Source organism: Pipra filicauda, unplaced genomic scaffold, assembly GCF_003945595.2.
Source record: "Pipra filicauda isolate LSUMZ 115617 unplaced genomic scaffold, ASM394559v2 scaffold80_size11013439_pilon, whole genome shotgun sequence".
In the NCBI taxonomy this organism is placed as follows: domain Eukaryota; kingdom Metazoa; phylum Chordata; class Aves; order Passeriformes; family Pipridae; genus Pipra; species Pipra filicauda.
In genome coordinates, this window is record NW_024104987.1 from 650,233 (window position 1) to 664,597 (window position 14,365).

General features: G+C 57.6%; 2 protein-coding genes across 9 annotated transcripts in view; one reads left to right on the forward strand and one right to left on the reverse strand.

Annotated features, from left to right (window-relative positions):
- Positions 1 to 14,365, reverse strand: part of RBFOX3 (RNA binding fox-1 homolog 3) — a 142,192-nt gene that overhangs the window by 100,869 nt on the left and 26,958 nt on the right. For 4 of the 8 annotated variants that reach the window (XM_027717021.2, XM_027717029.2, XM_027717011.2 and 1 more), the window contains exon 1: positions 8,908 to 9,092. The exons of 1 other annotated variant lie outside the window; for it this stretch is intronic. The gene's annotated coding sequence lies outside the window, so the exon portion shown is untranslated. Of the gene's footprint in view, positions 1 to 8,477; positions 8,647 to 8,907; positions 9,094 to 14,365 lie in introns of those variants that run through there. 3 more of the 8 variants (XM_027717000.2, XM_027716991.2, XM_027716966.2) reach the window with 3 other exon arrangements.
- The window catches only part of ENPP7 (ectonucleotide pyrophosphatase/phosphodiesterase 7), a 115,441-nt gene that overhangs the window by 74,011 nt on the left and 27,065 nt on the right, over positions 1 to 14,365 (forward strand). The gene's annotated exons all lie outside the window — the stretch shown is intronic.

A 14,365-nucleotide genomic window follows, 5' to 3' on the forward strand; every position in this document is an offset into this window, starting at 1 on the left:
CCAAATTGATGGCCTCCCAGAGATTGCTTCTCTTGTCTCTCACCAATCCAATACCCAGCTCCTCTACACACATCTACTCAGGAGCAAAACGTCAGAGTAACTCACACAGGCTCTGGATGGAAAGGCCATTTATCCTGCAGGAAAGGCTCCTGGACGAGACATTAAATTAACAGTGCGTTAGGGAGAGGTGGCAGCATCAGCTCTTGCCTGGCCGCTGGGCCACAGGCAGCAGGGTAGGAATCTGCTCTGATCCCCTCAGGAAAGAACCCCCTAGGGAAACCCCTCTGCAAGATGCAGAGGCACCGAGGAGCAGCAGCGCAGGGCAGCGGAGCTGGGCACGGCTCCGGCTCACTATAAATATCCTGGAGCAGGAGTGACAGCAAAGGCGACAGCTGAACTGCCACCATCCACGCTGGGAGCACAGCGCAGCCACCTAGTGCCCTGTCTGTCCCCCCACACCTGAGACCTGGGAGAAAACACCCTTTGATGTCCCACTGACAGGATCTTGGCACGTGTGTTTGTCCCTGCGGCACAGCCGGGTCTGAGGTGCCCCAGCAGAAGGGCTCACCAGTGACCCGGCAGGCCGGGCAGTGGGGGAGCCTCAGCCACGGGCACCAGGACACAAACCCGTGGAGGTGGCAGCTCTTTCCCTGGAGCACCAGGCTCAGGCCAGTTGGCTCCACTGGTTCTAAGCATCCGCATCCCCGAGAGCCCCCACTGACCTCGGGCATCGCTGAGCAGGAGCCCGTGTGCCCCCAGCTGCCAGCAGCCCCCTCCCCTCGGCTGGGCAGCACAGGCTCCCGCAGCCCGACCTCAGGCCACGAGCTGTCGAACACTCACGTGTCAGCCCTCCCTCTGCCGCTCGAGATGTGCTCATTCCACCGCACCGCAGGTGTGCGCAGCACTCAGAGCCGGAGCGGCCGCGGAGCCCCCGCCAGGAGAGCCGGCTCTCTAATTACACAGATAACAGCAAATCACGACAACAGACCACCACGGGGACCGGTGGGGATCGCTCCTCCGCCGACAGCTCCGCCGCTCTGTGCTCGGTCCCCACAGCCACGGGGATGCAGCCCCGGAGAAAACAGGAGGGAGAGGAGGGAGTGGGGTCCCTTCACCCGCTGCCCACTGCAGCCCCTCTCCTCAGCACCGCAGCACACTTGGCTGCTCCCTGGGCACCAGTGAGAGGTCATGTGGGAGGGAAAAGCATTCTGTGCAGGATGAGGCCAAAGCCACAGCCACGCCACGGCACCGCCTGCCCTGCGGGGCACCGGGAGCCACTTCCAGCCCTGCCCGCATGTGCGGGGGCACCCCCGGCACACAGCACACACCACCAGAGCCGGAACAGGGGGTCCACGGAGCCGGCACAGCTCGCCCCAGGGAGGGACACCCCGTCCCGTCTCTCCCCACCAGCTCCGGCACCGACCCAGCACCCCTCGCACCCCGCGGGAAAGCTCCGCGGGAGCAGCCGGGGAGCCCCGCGCTGAACCGGGGAGCCCGGGGAGCCCGGGCAGCCCTGACTCACCGGCTGCCATCGCTCCCACCTCGCGGCGGGTGGGCGGCCGCGCCGGGAGGGGCTGAGTGGGGATGCAGGAGAGGGGGGGCTGTGCGGAGGGTGTCCCCAGAGGAACAAGGAAAACAAACCCAAACTCGAGGGATCTTCACTGAGCCAGCGTAGCCACCAACGTGCCTCTCCAACGGGAGGATCCCAGGCAAAGCCACGAGGACCTGAGCACTGCTCCAATCCCTCGTCCTTCCCCAAATTCTCTTCAAACCAGACGTGCCCTCGCAGTGCCAAGCCTCAGTGTGTGCGTGCGCATGTGTTTTCATCCCAGTCTTTAAATGAGGTCTTTGCTGAGAATTTACAATTCCCTCATGGCCTCAATCTTGCAAAGATTGCTTTTTTAACACTGTTGGGCTTTAATTCTAATAAGCCTCCTCTTTATTACAGAACCAGGTCACATTGCCTTGACACTGCAAGAATATCTTTCATCGGGAAAGAAAACGGAGAAGGAAAAAGAGAAATAAAGGAATGGAGGAGGAGGAAGACAGGGGAGACAAACAAATAAAAGCAGCTTCCTTCATCCCGGGGCCTTTGTGGCCGCGGTGAGCAGCCGGGCAGGGCGGGCCGGGGGAGCGGAGCCGCCCCACAGCGCCGCTCGCACCCCGGACGCGCAGGATTATTTCTGATGCGGCTCCACTTCCCACGCACCCTCCCACCCTCCGCTGCTGAAAACGCCAAAAGGAGCGGGGGGGGGGGGGAACTTGACAAAACTTTGACAGAATGAGGACAGAGTCCAGCCCTGCCCGGACAGATGGCCACCACTGCCAGCCCAGCACAGGGTCCTCAGTACCTGTCCGGCACCGCGGGGATGGGAAGCGGGGCCGGGAAGCAGCACAGCAGCAGTGCCAAGCACCGGTAGCCCTGGAGCTCCTGCCAGCAGAGATCACAGCCCTGCACTGGCAGGAGGCAGCACAGCTTCACCTTCCCATCCAATAGCTTCTTGAATGTCAACTGTCCCTTCTGGAGGCTCCAGAATCTCTCCAGTACCTAGCACTGGGCTGGGGGGTCGCTGCTGCCTCCCTGGCTCCCCAGGCTCTGGGGTTTGCCTGGCTCGAGGCACGTTATCACAAAACATCTCTGTCACTGTCTTATGCCATGGCCATTATCATGGAAATGGGCTGATCTCATACCCCACCTCAGCTCCCTGTGCCTGCATCCGTGACCTCCAGGTGCTGCATCAGCAGGGGACTGGTTTGGTACTCATCAAACCCTCTGCCTTCACTGGCTCCTGGACAGCGAGGCCCTGTCAGCCAAACCACAGTGTGAGATGGGACTTGGGGTGCTGGTCCCTGCTCCCAGTGCCTCCCATCCCCTTCCCATCCCACTGGGGCTGGGCAGGCAGACCAGGAGCCTCCTGTGCCCCACAGGAGCTTTGTGTCATGCAGTGGCAGCATCACAGGCTATGCCCATGCACAGAAGTGCACAACCATGGCACATCACAGGAATCCCACGTGCTGCTGAGCCAGTTCACCTGTCACCAATGGCACCAACGGAGCAGCCCCTTCCCTGCCTGCATCGGAGGAAAGCTCTTGGAAAACCCAGACTGGGCTTTAGCACGTCAAACAGCTCAAGCACAGGAGCTGAAAATGCCTTTTCCAGGGTGGGCAAAGGGATAAGGCTCCTGGAACCCAGGATGGTGGCAGGGGGAGGCCGTGGCTGCTCCAAATGTAGATGTTTAATTCTCAGCACTGGCAGCTGCACTCAAGGCAGGAGAGGCAGGGAAGCCATGCACAGGGGTAACCATGGCAACTTCACGGAAGTTAAATAAAAACTTCTTTAAAAAAAGCTAACGAGGTCCCTGAATCATGCTTTATCAGCTGTGTTGCTATAAAGATTGAGATCCAACCAGCTCAGGATTCCTAATTACTCCTGCAATATACTGGAGAGAGCTTTATTTAAAAAAACCCTGGCTACGTGTGGAACAATTTCAGCCCCTCTCCATGCTGGGATTTGCATAGTCCATGAAGCACCTTCCCAGAGGGATCTGCTGGTGAGAGCCTCCTGGGCAGCACCTGCCTGCTCATGGCTCATCAGGTGGCTGCCCCCCAAACACTGCAGGCAGGGAGAGCCCCACCAGTGCTGCTGCCACACCATGCCATGCAGCACACTGCCTCTCACCATGGCACTGCCCATGGGAGCATCCCATTTCCTGGGTCTGGATCCGGGGGGCTGCAGCAGATGCCAAGGGCTGCCCGCAGACCCCTCGGTGCAGGGTGATGTTCTCCAGCACCATCCATGTGCTGAACTCCTGCACGTGGAGCCCTCAGTCCTGACCCCTCCAGAGAGGGACTTGGGCACCAGGGCACCCCGTCCTTGGGGGTCACCATCCCTGGGCCAGAAAGCAGCCAAACCAGTGTCTGCCCCCAGCAGCACTTGCCCCTCAGTGCCTGCTACAGCACAGCAGCAGAGATGCCTTCACTGCCCAGAACCTGAAGCACAGGTTCGGAGAGATCCTTAATCCCTTTCTACTGCAAAACACACTCTTGGACAACCCTAATAACTCCCAGAGAGCAAAAAGACCCTCCCAGCCCACAAACAGATTGTGCTTGTGTGTACCCACAGCCTGAGAGCACAGACCCATCAGCGAGCCAAACCCCAGCTCAGGCTGGGGAACTGCCATTAAAACCCCATCTCCAGAAGTCACAGCAGCAAAGGCTTCTGGAGGATCTGCCAGAGCTGAAGGTTTGTCAGCAGTGACCAGGGGCCTCCCAAACCTGGAGACAAGGGACAGCAGTGCTGTGACCCCCCCAACTCCCCTCTCCTGCCCCCGTATAGCCTGAGCCCCAAAGAACACAGCACTGAGAGCTCCTGAGCCCAGCTGGGCACCAATCCCAAAACATCACATTTAGCCAAAGGATGCCAGGTTTTTCACTACAGAGAGGGCTGCACCACGAGCAGCTTTAAAGGGTTATTTGGAGTCTTTATTTTCACAGCTTATGGTAAGAGTTAGTGAATTATAAGCATTATTTACTATGTTTTTAAACTCATTTAATTTAAGCTTATTCTGAATGGAAATTAGAATTCAATTAAAATGTGGGGGGAAATTCAGCATTTTGAAGCAGATTATTAAGTAAAGCTACATTAAATGCTTTGGCAGCATAAATATCTGGGAACAAGTTCTATATTTACAAGAGGATTTATTCAGCCAAGGAAGTATCATCCATGGTCCAGGAACTGAGGAACCCGTTATCAAGGTCAAGATTTTATCAGCAGGTCTCAGATTCTCACATCTATGTTTCACCCTGAGCTTGATTAAGAGTTTAGAAGCCTGGAAAACTCTCCCTTTTGCTCCAGCTTCTGCTTTAGAATTAATTGTTTATCGATCCAACAGGAGGAAAATATTCTCTCTTGCTGCAGAGGAGCTGCCAGGAGCTGAGCCTGTTGTCAAAAGTTGTTTTATCACTTCCATAAATTCCAGTTGCAGTGGCTTCCTCAGCTTCAATTGCTCTGTTTCTCTGGATGCACACCCTGCTCACAGATCCCTCCAGATGATTTTGGCAGATTATAGCTCTCAGGCCACTGCCCAGATTCCCAGTTTCAGAAAACCTGGATCCATCAGATTGCCCAGAGGGAGCAGCAGTGGTTCCACTCAAACTCCACTGAGTCCAGGATCTCTTATATATGTAAATCCTATTTCCCCCCCATCTCCTGCCCAGGCAGAGCCGAGCACAGGGGGGCACACTGGGCACTGCGGCACAGCCAGGAGGGGACAGAACTAGCAGGGGCTCAGCAGTCACCATCCCCATCCCTGGGGCAGCATTTCACATCCCCACAGCAGCACCAGCCCAGATTCCAAGAGCCTTTGTTTTTTTCTTACCAAGGGGAATGCGGGCAGCCTGGCAGGGCCCACGTGAGCACCCACCTCCTTCCACGCTTGGGAAAACCAACAGCAAAACACTGGAAGAAACCAGCTTTTCCCTCGAGGAATCCCCTTCCTCCCGCTCAGGATCCAACCTCTCAGCCCTTGACCCAGGTGACAAGGGCAGCAGGGACCGAGCTCCAGAGCCACTGCCCAGGACGCTCACGGGAGAAGAACCAGGTTCAGCTTCTGAGCAGGACACGCCGTGCCTGGCAGCGAGAGGGGGGGCACATCCACAGTGGATAATGGAACATGAAAAGGGATCCCACACTCCTGTGCTCGTTTCTACCTGTTAGAAATTCAATCTTGTCTAGTCGGGGAGAGACAGGGATGCCTGGAGCATCCACGTGTGATCAGAGTGAAGGGGAGAGCTGCCTTCAGACTGGTTTATTAGAGGTTCAAAACAACTGTAATCTCAATAACTAACGAAATAACAGAGAAGACGATTTTGCTTCCTCATCTGGTATCTCAGCCTGTCAATTAATTTGCAGGAATGTACATCCCAAAATACCTCAAACGATTCCAGCAGAAAGCCCTGGAATGGCACCAACAGCAGCCGCTGCCTGTATGGCAGGAGGAGAGAGGAAGGAGAAGCTGCTGTCGGTAGCGCTGAGCACCCCAGCCCAGCCAGGGATGGAACATCCCGATGGAAGAGCTCCTGGCTGGCGGCAGCTCTGCGGTGATGCCCAAGGAGCTCCAGGCTCCCAGCACCACATGGCTTCGGCCACAGCTCTACAGCTGCAGCGTGTCCAGCACAACCCCCTCACCTCCCCCTGGCTCAAACCTCCCCTCCAGCTCCTCTTCCTCTGCCACGGCCCTTGGAAAAGAGCAGATCAGCCATAAGGACTCATTATCCACTGAGCTCTCACCCCGTAAGGCTGTAAATTAAAAGAGAACTCAAATAAATTACGGAACTTCCCTCATGCCTTTTATTATCTCAATAACCTTCAGAGGGATTTATTCACCGTCAGCTGAGCAGCTGAGAACTGTGCCGACAAACTAATTCAGGAATTGCACAACTGAAAACCTTTATTTATGCACCGAAGGAGTGAATCGGCCCGTGCTGCTGAGCTGCTCCAGACTGGGACTGAGAGGGACCCGGCAAAGGAGCTAAACCATCCCATCCCATCCCTGCTGGGAAAGAGGAATCCTGCTGTGCAGGGCAGGGTGGCAAAGCGGCAGCAGCTGAGTGGAGGGACAGGCTCTGCCACCAGCACAGGCTGCTCAGCCATCCCAGTGCTCAGGATGTCATCCTGGTAATTCAGGACGACATATTCTAGTGATAGGAGATGGAGAAACACTGCAACTGGCAAAGAGAAAAATCCCAGCCCTTGCCACAGAGGGACCGTGTGAGTGGGGAGTGTACGGGTCTGAGAGAGGAAAGCTGGAGGAGACAGTTTTCCAAAGGCAGCATCACGCAGAGCAAGGGTCAGTATCCTGAAACATCCCAAAACATCCCAAAACATCCTGGTCGGCCCAGGGAGCAGCGGGGAAGGGCAGGAAGGGACAGGACAGGCGTGGCCACAGCCCTGCAGCCAAGCCCATGAGGGACGCCAGCCTCGTGCAGAGCAGGCTCCTGGGGTCTGTTGGTGACAGCTCCTTCAGTGCCTCAGTTCTGTGACGTCTGTCCCCACAGACGTGGGGTGCCCAAACTGCCAGGAAGGAGTGAGAGCTGCCACTGCTGGGCCAGGGGCTTCCCAGTCTGTCCATCCCCAAAAGGAACCACCAGAAGCCCGGCAGAGATTCACCTGCTGCTGCAGCCGTGGTTGTGCCCTGTGCCAGGGCTCTCTGCGGTGCTGAACAATCCCACAGATCACTTCAGTGGAGAGGGATAAAAACCCCTTCCGTTTCTGCCGTGAAATTTCAAGCAGAGCCTGGGCACCACTCCCCGGAGCCAGGAACAAGCTCCCACCAACAGCCAGGTCCTGCCAGCCCCAGCCACCGCAACCAGCCCTCCCTGAAAATGATCAACTCCAGGCTCTTTCTCCATCTGTTATCCAGAAAAACAGCCTTAATTTCTTGCCTTGTGAGGTTTTATCATGCCTCAACCATTTTAGCCTGAAAGAAGGAAGCTCTCTGGGAAGCAGAGTGCCTTCATCTCTGTGCAGCACCCAGCACAGTAACCCAGCATGGCCAGGCCTCCGGCTCGGGGAATGCAAACACCACCAGGCAGCAGGATATACCCCCAAAACGCTGAGAGATGAACCACGAGCCCCTGACATCCCAGAGAACGATGGGCACAATTAGGAGGGAAAGGTATTCCCTGACCTTGCAGCCTCCTCCAGCACATGGTAACCTGCACCCACCCGGGGTTGTGCCCCCCAGGACAGAACCCACTGGCTGGAGCTGCCCTGCCCCAATGCCAGGCATTTCTGGAGGCAGTGAGCCAGTGCCAAACCTTCACCAAAGGCGGACGAAAATAGCTGGGGTTGTTAATGTCACGCTCACTGGAGTGAGAAGCTGAGAAATCCCTGCTCCCCCCATCCCTCCACCTGCGCACACCCGGGCACTGCCAACGCCTCGCCAGGCTGCTCTGGCCGGAGGGACAGGTCCCTGCCCCGGCTCCAGGCACCTGCTGCCCGTGCCAGACCTGCCCTGCACCTTGGCCTGGACCCCCACACCACGGCTGTTTACTTCAGATCTGCCTTGGCGCGTTTGGAGGCGACGCTGTGAGTGATGTGAGCGGTGCAGCCTCCTGGCACGCACACCACCAGGGACCGGGAGAACGGCACTGGGCATTTCTGCCTGGATAATGGCGCTGGGCATTCACACACACCACATGCACAACCCAGGTGACCCCGAAGGGCCTTCGCCATCCACCCGGCCCTCCCCAGGCACAAGCCCTGCACATGCCAGCACAGCAAGCTTGTCTTGCAACGAAATTCCTGGAGACAGGCAGGAATTCAGGAGAGGAAAAACCCACGGAGAGCTGCCTCGCTCGCCTAGCTCTGCCTCACGGCTCACCCAGCCCAAGCAGGACCCTTTCTTCCTCCCCCTTCATCTATCCCATTAATCCAGACTCCATCTCACCTCATCCAACTTTTTCCTACGACGTACCTTCATCCAGAGGCTGTGATGGTAATTAGCGCCATGTTCCTGCTAACAGCTGCCCCTAATTAAGACATCCCTTACGAATCTTTAACACAAACTTAACGGGCCCCCTCGCACATTCCACGCTGCCGCTGGACGGGGCCGGCTCAGCCAGCGGATCCCCTCGGGCTGCCGAGCAGCAGCCGGTCCCGGCGCACACCGGGTGCCGCCCGGCGCTGGGGTGGGCGCTGCCGCCCCGGCCTCCCCCGCGCCCCGCCAGCCTTCCCCCGGGATGCGCTCCGGCAGCGCCGCCCCGGGGCGGCCGATGCGACTCCCGGGGAGGCTCCCGGTGGACATTCCCCCCCACCCCGGGGCCGCCCCGGCGGAACTTCGCCGCCTCCGTCCGCCGCCCCCCCCCCCGCTCCCCTCCCCGGTGCCGCTGCCCCCGGTAACTCACGCGCTCAGAGGTCCCCGCCGCGACGGCGGAGGCGCAGCGCGGGCCCCCGCCCGCCGAGCGGCATCTCCCGAGCAGCGGCGACCGGGGCAGCCCGGCGGCGGGTCGGGCTCTCCGCGCTGGGCCGGGCTCTCCGCGCTGGGCTGAGCTCACCGGTCTGGGCTGGGCCGGGCTCTCCGGGCTGAGCTCACCGGGCCGCCTCGCACGCGGCTGCGCCCGCGCCACCGGAGCCGCCGAGGGCGCGCGCGCCCGCCCCCGGCCCCGCCCCGCGGCTGCCGCCCCCCGCCCGGGGTCCCCTCCCTCTGCGGGGACACCCGAGCGCCATGGGGGGGTCGGGCCCCGCTGCCCCCCCGCAGCGTGCCCGGCGGCCGCTCCGCACACGCTCCCACCGCCGCGCCAGAAAAGAGCCGGGGCTTGTCTGTTTCTCCCCCAAAAACGAGCCTCCGGCAGCGGCCCCGGCTGGGAGCGGAGCTGTGGCTGTGGTGCTGCTGCCGGGGCCCCCTCCCCATCTCTCCCTGAGCTCAGCATCACCGGGCACTGCGGCCCCGCGGCTGGCCAGGAGAAGAGACCCCTGGACAGCCCGGATCGGGACACTGATTCCATCACTGTGCATCCACCTGGGCGCTGGGTGGGATGCCCAGGCCCACTTCAGCCCCTGGCAGGACAGCAGCAGAGAAGGGAATTTCCATTCCTCATTGCAAACACTGGGAAACCCAAGGCAATGCCGGGAGCCCGCAGGATGTAGGTTTGTAGCATCTTCCAGACTCACTAAAGCTCCATGTGTTGTCTCAGCCCCTTACCCTTCCTTCTCTTTCAATGCCATTTAAGGATCTGTGGGCAGTGATCCGGGCATTCCCACCGCAGCTGGAAGCTTCCTGGGATGTTATGCAAGAGCAGACCTCTGGCTTTCCCGGCTCTCTCCCGTTTTCCTGCTGCTCACCTCCTCCCCTGGGAAGCCGGCAGAGTGGCGCAGATCTGCACTATCGGACTGTCGGACCCTGAGCTGCCAGAGGTCTTTCTCAGCCCTTTCCTGGGCTCACTACCAGGTGATCCCATCTCAGAAAAAGCCATGAGCAGTGGCTGTTCTGGCAGCGGGTCCCTCGTACTGGGTGGCCGAGTCCCCTTGAGCCCCCCCGGCCCAGAGGATGTCACAGTGCAGTGACAGTGACCTGCTCCTCTCAGACCTGACAGCATTCCTGGATGGGGCTCAGCAGCTTTTTCCAGCTCAAATTATTTATTTGTGGTTTCCGTTAGTTAATACGGTGGTGAAGCTCCTCAAGTTCTATTTCCTGAGAAATATCTGGAATACCTACAAGTGTGCTTGAGCCAGCATTTATTTTCTACAAGCTTAGCACAGGGTCATCTCTGAGACGTTCTCAGTCTCCTGCAGAGGCCACCTACAGCCCCAAAAACAGGCACTGCTTCCCCTCCCCTCACACAGCTTCCCTTCCTTCCAGAGGGCTCTGAGGAACACTCCAGAGAAAACCATCAGGGTTACGAGGAGCCACAACGTGAGCGAGGACTATGAATGCATGGCCTGCACCTCTCCCATCCCCACATCTATTTTGTATGATCCACGGGTGTATTTTTAGCCCTCGGGGCCGCGGCAGCCCCGGTGCTGAGCACAGCAGCCCTTGTTCTCCCGACAAAGGCAGTGCTCAGCCAGGCCCACTCCCAGCTCTGCCCCGCTGTGCCGCTTCCTCACGCCTCACTGGGGCTGAAGATGCTTTAGGCAGCAGATTTGGAGAACAAGGAGCCAGGAATGCAGGAGAGCTCAGCTCTGCAAAAATCTTCCCTGCATCTCGAGCCTCCAAGCCGGGTCCTGGCTGACATCCATTCCTAGAAACGCAAACCAGTCCCCAGTCCGGAGGTGCAGCCGTGTGAGAGGGAGGTGTGCGTGTGAGCAGCGCAGAGGCGGCGATGTGGCACCGGGATTGTGCGATGCTGGCATTGCTAGGCAACCTGCTGGAGAGGGCCTGAGCCCAGGCATCCCTTCCGGGGCTCCTGAGCAGGAAACCACCCAGAGAGGAACCCACCAGGGGAACCTGCCTGGGGGCCTCCAGGAGGGCAAGCCTGCGAACCCGGCGTGGCAGAGGAGGAGGAGGGAGCAGGTGGGGGATCATGGCCGAGGACGTGTGAGAGCAGCAGCAGAGGGAAGAGCAGCCGTTGGAAACAGCACAAGGCTGTTTGTGAACCAGGAGGACAAGTATTACTCTGGGAAAAATACGTTTTTCCTTTTTGCTTAGCTGATTTCACAGCCTATTTGCCATCAGGGCCTTTGTTTGGAGGCAGTCAGAGTTGTTTAAATTACTGCTGCTGGTCTGTTTTTATCTTTAAGGAAGAAGAGGTTTTCCTTCTCAGAACCATGGCTGGACTACAGAGATGACAAGACCTGCTGTGGCTCCATCTGGGGTTTTTCCTAAACGCAGCTGCTGGAACGTGGAAGAGCACAGCCCCAGCACTGGGGATCCCCTCATTCCCTGGGGCTGAGCATCGTGTCCCTGTCAGGGCAGTGCCAAGCAGCCAGTCTTGGAATCTCCACGAGGCAACAGAGGCCACTCAGTACCAGAGAGACAAGGAGGTGACAGCCCTCCCTCATCATCCCCCACAGTTCTCAGAGACCCTCAACTGTGAAGTGCCCAAAGCATGTCCAGCCCCTCTTCATGACTCTGCCTGAAAATGGGACATTTGCAGCCTGTTTATCCCTGACACAGCCCCAACAGCTCAAGCCTGGCCCTGCCAGGAGCTTCACCTGCCAGTGCAGGTGCCCGTGCCTGTTCCACCAGTGCAGGCGGAGGGCCTGGGGGCACAGTGCCAGCTGGAGCTTTCCCCAGAGAGCTGCCAGAACACGAGGTACCTGCACCACCCTTGGCTGCAATGGAGACAGTGGGATGACATGGCAGGACCCAGGGTTGTTTTTTTGGGAAGTATCAGATACCCTGACCCCAAAAACCCAAAGCGGAATGTGCAATCCCAGCGAGGAGCTGAATGGACACACTCAGCCTGCAAAGCACCACAGGGGGAGCAGGAAGAGCCATGCTGATGGGCTCTGCAATAATGCTTTTTTAAATATAATTTCCGATAGATTTCATAGCTAAGTTATGCAACATAATGAGCAAATCTACAATGCAATTGTCATTGCAGATTAACAGCAAAATCCTGAGCCCCTATTACACTAACAAACTTATTAAATCAGTGAACATTGTGCTGCATCAGTCAATTACTGAAACAATGCCAAGATGGGGAGAACAATCTGATATCCATTACAGGGAGCAGGAGCAGGGATGTCACCGGGGCTGCCTGCAGCGCTGCGTGCTTTAGAGCATTCCACGGATTTACGGCTTCAGAGCATTCCATGGATTTATGGCGTCGATGGACACTTCACCTGCAGGCACTTCCCCTGCTCCAGTGGCAGGAACGAGCCTGAAGCCACCCCTGTGCTTGAACCTTGGGTCCCTGCCCAGAGCAGGAGGTAGATGGGGAGGCACAGCCATCACCTTGCTGCCCCTTTCCAAGGAGTTGGCACTGGCCTGAGCTGGCAGGTCTGTGCCCACAGCAGAGCTCGGGCTGAGCTCATCCCTGGCTCTGGGACTACAGCCACCCACTGCCACACATATTTCCAGGGAAGGGCATTGCTCCAGCACCAGAATGGGGCATGGAAAGGCTGGCAGGGGTTTGGCCCTGCAGCCCCCCCCAGCTCTCACATTCCCTTTAACTCCATAAAATCCCAGCAACACCAATGTGACATCCTTAGGAATCTGTTAAATGTGAAATAAGGTGAGCTTGGGGAAACCTGGGAAGATGTCCATGCAAACACCTTAGCAGAGCGTGCCTTGCACCTCGGTGAAGTGATTTGACACAGCACTAATTATGCAAATTAATCATTGGTAAATGAGGTGCTTGGTTATTTATTTATTTCGTGTTCTGTGCCGCAGCCCAGCAGGAGCAGGACTGGGAGAGAGGAGCAGCTCCATTCCGGCTGAGAAGGAATGTTTGGTAACATGTTGCATGATCCAACCTACCCATATTCTTTCTCAGATGAAATTCAGAATTGATTTGCTGGTATCACACTGCTCCCAGCCCTCAATATGTCATGGCAGTTAATGAACCGTGCCAGGGACTCATTTATAACCCACTATTAGTCGCTTCCATCGCAAAGAGAATTTTTTTCCCCTCTTTGCTCTGATATTCTAAAACTTTAAAAAACAAACCACAAATCACAAAAAAAAAAAATCACCAGCAACACCAAAATCGCCACCAGCTGAAAGTCAAACACTTGTGTAACTCCCATCCTTCCTCTTGGACCTGGCTCTCAAGCAGCCACAGAAAAGGCCCTGGACAATCACCCAAAATGCTGCTGATCTTCCCCAGGTTCCTCTCCAGCCCCTTCTCCCTTTGGGCAGAGCAGCTCATGGCATCCCCTGAGCACAGCTGATCTGAGCCCACCTCCTAAACCTGCCTTCAAAATCATCCCAGAGGCAAACACTGGGAGCTGGACCTGAGAGGAAAGGGCTTTCACACCCAGCTCCCTCCTGCCCACCACGGCAGCTGGAGCTGGGATCTGACTCTGGAGGAGCCTTAGCTTGGAGCAGGGAGGTGATGCTGAGAACTGGAGAGGCATTCCCCTTCACTCCCTCCTGCATCTGCACGTCAGGATGGCAGCGACAACTCTATCGGGGGAACAAGAGCTAATTAAATTTACCGGGATCGTTGAAGAGGAAATTATTTAATATTCTGCATGGAATTTAATATCTGAAAGCATGAATGGCCTTGTTTCATCAGAGATCTGTTCCTTCCCAACATTCAACTTTACTTTTCGGAGGCAGCCCAGCCACCGAGGGACAGGCAGGGACGGGGGAGGACGCTGCCGGTGGGAACCGCGCTGCCGGAGCCGGGGAGAAACAAACAGCGGGAGAGGAGCGTCAGCGGAGCCGCGGCCACACCCTCGGGGGCTCCCGGCGGAGCAGCAGCTCCGCGATCCACGGAGAGCAGCCTCCCAAGGGGCTCTGTTGTCTCCTCTGCGGGAGGATCCTCCCATTACCATCCACCACTGCTTCCACGCAGAGCTGCCGCTGCTCTGGTGAGCACCCGCATCCCATGGGGCCTTCAGCTTGTGACCTTACACTGTCATCTAGTCCCAAAAGGTGCCACTTCTGAAACACCCCCAGTTTGCTCTTCCATCCAAAGAGGAGCCTGAATTGGCCACACCAGGATCCAGGGAAAGGAGAACTTTGCCACAGGGAACCTTCCCCTTGGCTGTGCATCCCTGTGGTGCTGCTCACACACATCAGCCCTGAGCACCTTCTGTGTTGCAGGAGGATCCCACCACGGAGTTTTCCCACGCTCCATGCTCATGGCTACTCAGCTTCTCCTGGCTGCAGACACCCTCCTGGTCCCAAGGGCTCGTGGCCACCTCTGTGCCCTCTCTGGCCCTAAAACAGCAGGGTGCCAGAGGGGAGAC